Source organism: Plutella xylostella, chromosome 28 (assembly GCF_932276165.1).
Source record: "Plutella xylostella chromosome 28, ilPluXylo3.1, whole genome shotgun sequence".
Taxonomy (NCBI): Eukaryota; Metazoa; Arthropoda; class Insecta; order Lepidoptera; family Plutellidae; genus Plutella; species Plutella xylostella.
Window position 1 is genome coordinate 5,051,986 of NC_064008.1, and position 7,643 is coordinate 5,059,628.

A 7,643-nucleotide genomic window follows, 5' to 3' on the forward strand; every position below is an offset into this window, starting at 1 on the left:
TGTATAAAAAATAAGAATATAGTATGATATTCTCTAAGTAACATTGTGGGGTCCGTATTGCGACGTATAAAACAAAATGTTTCATTTCACACTAATAACGTTCACAAACCTTGATCATAAACCTTACCTATAACATCTATATTTTCATAAGGTATAATATCCAATTTGTATACCGTTCATTTTATGTAAAATTCATAAAATATACTATAATATGACATAATCTGTGCAGAATTACACAACACCGGCTAAACACCTAGCATCAAAATATAAAGATCGGTGCGGTTAGGTGCAAATGTTGGTCAGCTAAGTGTCCCCCTACATAGCGCCAATAATAATAACGCAGTTAAAACTCCTTGCACCAAAACCTAAACATAGAGCGTCTCCCCATGTAGCCCCGCTTCGCTTTTGATGAACATATGCACTTAACCGCTCCTCCTCGCTTTTCTCGTCATCGCACCTATCTTTAGGTTGTGGTGCTAGAGGTTTTGATGGTGTTGTGTAATTTAACACAGATTATGTGATATGATAGAATATTTTATCAACTTTATGCTAAATCATAGTATATTTTAATTGGTATAATAATATGAAATGTACATGTTATCATCATCAGCCTATAATCATCCAATGCTGGACATAGGCCTCTCCCAAGGAGCGCCACAACACTCGGTCCTCGGTCTTCCGAATCCAGCCACTACCGGCTACCTGCCTATACTTGCATATTTTGACAGCTATGTTGGTAACCTTAGTCCTCTGACGTATAACTTCTTTTCTGATACCATCCATTAGAGAAACCCCAAGCATAGCTCTCTCCATAGCACGCTGAGTGTCTTTAAATCGGTGGAACAGTCCCACCATCAGTGTCCAGGTCTCTGCCTCGGGTTCCCCTCATCTCGCCTAATATTTATTATCCTAAACTCTTTTCGCATAACTCGTAAGGTCTAAAATTTTTTGGTAGAATCATCACTTTGCCAAGACTTATGTGGCATAAGACTCGTTTCGTCTAAAACTCTTTTGGCACAAACTTGAAACATCTAAGTCTCGTTTGCTCAAATTGTTCGTATTGGTATAATCTTGTTTCTCCTAATATTATCTTAATAAATACTATATTCAGTATGTTTTAAAGGTACAAATTGTGGTATTTTTCTCCTACATCCCGAAAATCACGATATTGAATGATCAAAATATCAAAAGTGAATGACCATTATAATTATTACAATCGCCATTAAACCCCATGGGATCGAAACCTAAAGGTAGGTGCGTTACCCACATAGCGGAAAATTAAATACCTAATGCAAGGCACCAGTTTGCGCTATATAGGGAGACGCTTCGTCAAAGTTAAAGCCAAATGAATATTAGTAGTTTTTATAAGCTATGCCATAGTATTTTTAGGCTATTTGAGATTTGACCATACCGTTATTAGGCTAAATAAGATTATGCGAAATAACTTTTTACTAAACGAGATTTATGCCATACAATTTTCGGCGAAACGAGACTTTGACCAAACGTTACTATGCAATACGAGATTAGGCAAATAAATCTTAGGCCAAAAAAGGTAGAACCCTCTGCAACATATGTCATAACTGGCAGGGCGCAATGGTTGAAGACTGTTGGATGCGCCTTTCAGCCTCCTTGTCGAAGTTGCTTCTGCCTAGCCGAATAGTCTGCCTCAGGTAGTCATATTATTGCACAACTTCGATAGTTGTCTCACGAACGATCACCAGCTCCGGTTTTATGTGAACATTCTACATGACTTTTGTCTTGCCCAAGTTCATACGGAGGCCTACACGTTGCAAGTAGCATTAAGGCCACTTAGCATCCAGATGAGTTCCTGCAGAGATGTATGTTCTATTATATTCTATTCTACTATCTGTGGGAGGTGTTAGTACCTGCACCTGGCTCTCTCGAATGGGACCTTTGTGCAATGTGCATATCCCCAAGGTCTAAGCTGCTGCCTTTCTAAGCTTGGACCATTTCCCACCACGCTGGTCCACAGCGAGTTGGTGGGTTCACATATTATCTAGATTTGCTAAATCTATAGGTAGATATGCAGGGTTCTTCACGATGTTTTCCTTCACCGTAAGAGCGATGGTATACATTGTATTTAAATTCAAAGGAACACATTGGTACATGTCAGCGCCGGAATTCGCACCCGCATTATTGGAGTGGGAAGCGGGCGCTTACCCGACTGAGCTACCACCGGTCTTATTTATACATAACGTTCATTATAATGATGTTGTGATTGTTATTATTAATGTAATATTATATATTTCGCTTTTATACATCGCGATATGCACCCGTTTTAACGCACTGCAAAAAGAGGTAATTTGACTAGTTCTGTAGGTAATGTCAGTGATCGGTATTACCTGTATTACAGGTAAAAGATATGTTACTTTGCCTAATCATACATACCACGGCGATGAAAACATAAGTCACGGAAATGAATAACCTGGCCACGGAAATGAATAACATAACCACGGCAATGAAAACAAATTATTTTACAAGACATGGCAATGAAATTTTTTTCATTGCCGTGGCTTTTTTTTCATTTCCATAGCAAATATTGGCCACGGAAGCCACGGAAATGAAAGCATGGCGATGAAAATCAAGGCATTAAATATAAATAACTAAAAAAGTATTAACTATTCGAAGAAATAAACACTTTATAAGGTAAATATCTTCAAAAAGCTTTCTTTTGAATGCTTACTCTAGAAGACAAACTTAATTTTATAGAAGTTATATCTATCCACGGCAATGAAAGAAAAAATGTCCAGTCCCCAAAATTTTTACTGATTTTCACTATAGCGCAAAAACGCGGGCACCGACGTACCTCCTTCCACGTCGAGCAGTTAGGCGACACTTGTAAGAAACGATTAGCGCACTGAGGGGGGCACCCAAGTTCATAGGTAAAACAATAGCCTTGATCATGTTTAGGACACGGCGATGAACAGAAGTTCTGGGACACATGAATTTTCACTTACCGTTCGTTATATTCTTTATATATTTCAATAAATGTATTCCGTGACAATACTTTAACTATTAATGTATCAAATGAAACTAAGTTTAACTATCAATACTCAATATTTTTTCATCAATGAAGAATAATACAAAACGTGGTAACGTGGGGACAGACACGGCAATGAAAGATTTGGGGGTTTAATATTTTTTTTATAAATATCCATTAATCCTATTAATAAAATATTTAGTGCTACACATAGATAACTATTTCACTTAACCGGAAAAAAATATTAGAAAATTATAACTTGGTTTTTTAGTACCGATTTCATTGATGCCACGCATTTTTTGGCCGCGGGAAATTCACCCAGAACATCGCTGTAGGTACTTTCTGCATTTTCCGCTGCTGGACTAATGTGTCTGCCAATGATAGTATAGCGTTGCCAGTGGATTCCGGATAGTTGTGGTATCGGTTCCAAATGGCTGGGGTGTTGGTCGTGGTAACAACCTATAGAAGAATGCCCCATTTCTTGTGTGCCAATTTTACCATTCTGTTTGAAATCCGCTGGCCGTTCATAATGCCATTGAAGGGCATGTTGGTACACCGGCTGAGGGTGCTAGCATTGTAGTGATGCTTTCTTTTTCCTATTTTGCTGAAGTGGCTTTGCCTGTCTTTGGAAAAATGTGGAGGCGTGTTTCGTCGGAAACGTATAATCGGGTTGGGTCATTAATAGCGTCATTGAGGTCTTGTTCGCCAAGTGCTTTTGTGCTCGGGGAACCAATTTCATCTGGTTCACAAGCGCTGGCATTGGTTAGGTACGCCTTCAGCTGTTCTGAAGATAGCATTTGAGTATCTTTTCATAGAGTGAGATGGTGAAAGCCATTTGTCTCCTGGTCTTGCATTCTTGAAGGGACTGCTCCAAGGATTATCTTTAAGGAAAAATTGTGACATCTGTCTTTATCTTGGAGAATCCACATTGTCCTAGGCTGATAGTATGCTCCACTAGCGTTTTTATCTTCCTCATCAGCTAATACCGAATCTGGAACAAACTTTAACTTTGTGTTTGAATTCTCTATATTTTAAAAGGTGCTTGCATGTCACCCTGAATTATTTTGGAATGTCTTGTTGATCCTAGTTTGTCTCAGACAAGTGGAATTGCCTTTTCTATACTTTTTTTGCTATCTTGGCGCTTCTTCATCTCGCTGAAAGCTGTAAAAATATATCATATATAATAATACCAGTAACTGACCACCAATTTACCCAATAACTGACCACCTATGTCAGTAAATGGAAGGAGTGAAGATAGAATGCTCATATTTTGACACAAGAAAATGGCACATATGAGCTTTAATATTACGTTCTTATTTTGCCTAAATTAAGCTTCAACCAAAAATCCCAATAACCGACATAGGTGGTCAGTTATTGGAAAATCGCTGTTTTGTCGTCCAGTAACTGTCCACCCCATTTAAAACAATCAAACGGGAAATAAAAAGCTGAATCTTATCAAAAACGTAATCTTTATAATTAAATCTATATGGTATATTTTCTTCTTTCAATGATTTCAATTTTTTTCATGGTAAATTTTACGATCAAAAAATTTACTTACCTTAACAAATACGTTAGTCAACACTGCAATTTACTCGGTTCGCGCGCCAACTTAACTTTTTCGATCGCTCACTATCCATCTGTTGGCGGCTGGCAAAATCTTTTGTATCAGTAATGCTCTCAATGAACCACAAAATAGACTGGATGTTCACTAGATGGCCCTGCTTGGCTATATTTCTTATTTATTGGAGATGAAGAGGAAGGTGGTCAGTTACTGGCACATGGTCAGTTACTGGGTGTTTTGCCCTACGCCTTTTAAGACGTGTGCAAAATTCTAAATATTATGGTCACTATGTAAGACATTCATATTCAGTAAGTATATTATTATTTTATGGCTTTCAGCGACTGACGCTATTCGGACTGGTTAATCCTTTCATCACGGTGCCAAAGCCGTTCTAGTGTCTCGTGTTTGTTACTGACACGGTAAGAGGATACCTAACAACGGTCAATTCATTTATAATTTGTAATTACTCTTAACCCATCGTAGGTAAGTATGTGATTCAACACATGTATTTGCAACGCTTCAAATGAGTCTGAGAAAACCATAGCTTTCTCCGCATTTTTCCTCAAAAAGCTATAATTTTAATAAGACTTTTCTTCAAAGAACAGAAGGTAGTGCCCATAAATAATGTTATTTGTGTTACGCGCAAATTTATAGGCTCAAAGGAAGGGAAGGCATCGATCAAAGTTGTTTTTCTTCAATAAAGTTTACATTTTTATGGCAATTTTTTGCGTCACATTGACAAAATGTTTGGAGATTTTTTACTGAGTTCGTAATTTCTTGGCTTCTTAACTTTTAATAAAAAAATATTTAACATAATTTTATGGCATTTACTAATTTTATCTTCAGGATACCTATAAGGAGATGAAAATGTTTGTCAGAAATACGAAATTAAATCGTAATAGTGTACCTAAAACGATATAAAATTATAAGTAGTGTGGCTTATTTTAAGGGGTTGATAGGGTTGATGGGAAGAACTTATCAGCATAGAGTAATAATTAGTTATATTTGAGATATAATTTATATAAGTTACATGTAATATATTTTCCATATCACAATTCTTTTATTATAACTTTATTAATATCTTATAGCATGTAGGTATTAATTCTGTAAGAACTATAATTGAACCCTCACAAACCTATTTCATAATTTTTAAGTTAAATTTATACATTACCAACTGTAAAACTGATTTAAACCGAATAAATTGTTGTCATTACTATCATAAATACAAATATGCAAACAATAAAGTGTAAGCCTTTTAAAATCCGGACTGTAGAGTATTAAACCTGCCAAAAACCAGGGTATTTCCAACAAAATACTTTCCCTAAGGTCATAAAGTGTCTGAAAAAGTTGTAACAGTCATTTCACTGTGTAAGTGTGTTGTTTTTTTCCGTTAAAACAACACACACAAAGCTGGAAATTAAAAGCATGTGTTGTGTTTTAAACTTGTTGCGAGTGAAATGTCAAAGTTTTAAAGTAAGGCCCGGGTCTCCTATTTACGCCGTAGGTCGCGTCCAGCGTCACGCCGTAGGCCGCGTCACGATGCTCACTATAGAAATGTACTGATGCGGTCTCCCTCACACGCCGACGTTGGCGCGTAGACATAGTGAGCATTGTGACGCAGCCTACGGCGTGACGCTAGACGCGATCTACGGCGCGTAATAGGAGACCCGGGCCTAAGGTGATGTAGGAGTGCAAGGTTGTAGCGTGTATAGCGTGTATTATATTCGTTTAATATTATTTTATTGTTACATATTGTAATGCGCGAAGTAAAATAATTACCTAAGTAGGTATTCGAAAAAGGTTTTAAACAAAAGGTTTAGTTTTTTTTAACATTTGTTATAGGTAAGCACTATGTTGGATCATCCTAATGCCAGAAAAAATATTCTAGTTTGTTTAAAAAAAATTGTCAGACTAAAATACTCAACATACATACATACATATGCTCACGCCTGTCTCCCAGAGGGGTAGGCAGAGACTATGGATCTCCACGTGCCACGATCCTGACAAACTTCTTTCGCTTCCTCCACATTCATAAGTCTCTTCATAAAATACTCAAATTTTTATAAAAGTGAATGTATACTGCAATACATAATATGTAATAAAGTATCTATTACTACTTCCTGTAAGTCCCGTTTAGTACAGAAACTTTTTTCGTTCGCTTGTTACAAATCTCGTGGGGTTACATTCTCTTTGGTAAAAGATAGTTTTTTATTTGTTTCTTTTCCTCATTTTTATGTAAGGAGTAAACAAGCATGACGTATTTTTAAGTAAAGCGCGAAGCGGATGGTTTACAAAGAATGTTGAATGAAATATTTTCTATGCACGTTTTGCACATAAAAGTCGAAAAGCTTAGTTAATAGGGTAACCTTTGAAAGTGTACTTTGCATGAGAAAATTTTAAGGATGAGAGTTAAAATTGTTGTCGGAATACTTTACTTTTAAATATTATTTAAATTCACTGGTATGTTAGATTGCAAAATTGTTTTTATGAGCATTTGTCGACACGACAGTCGTTTTCATCATCTACCACATCAGCACAAGGCCTAAATATTATCAGGAAATTTCATATTTGACAGTTATTTGGTAGGCAAATATGTCATTTCCTCGTAATTTAGCAAACTTCGGGCCGGGGCCCAGCCTTATTGAGAATCTCCTCCTTTTTTCAAAGTCAGTTAAAAATTGTGCATGATACGCATAGCATTTTCATGAAACCCCATGCGTTTTCCATCATTCCTTTCAGGCTCAACTAGAGTACGCGAATTCCTTGTTTCCCCTCAACGGTCGACTTCTTAGATTAACAATACACTGAACCAGATTGAGTGCCAGTGAAAAAGAAACGTCACTCCATTTCTACCACTAAGCTCATATTTTTAAATAGTTCGCTAAGACGATTTATGACCATTCATTGGTTCAATGGTTGTCTAAGTAGGTTTGCACTAACGGTCACATACACAGTAAACCATTTTTTTTTGTATGTCATCATCTGCATCGTACTCGTATATTGTTGATCTAAGTGGCCTCAGAGTTACTGCGACGCGGATGTTTTCATTCCGCGCCATCACTTACTCTGATTTACGCGACA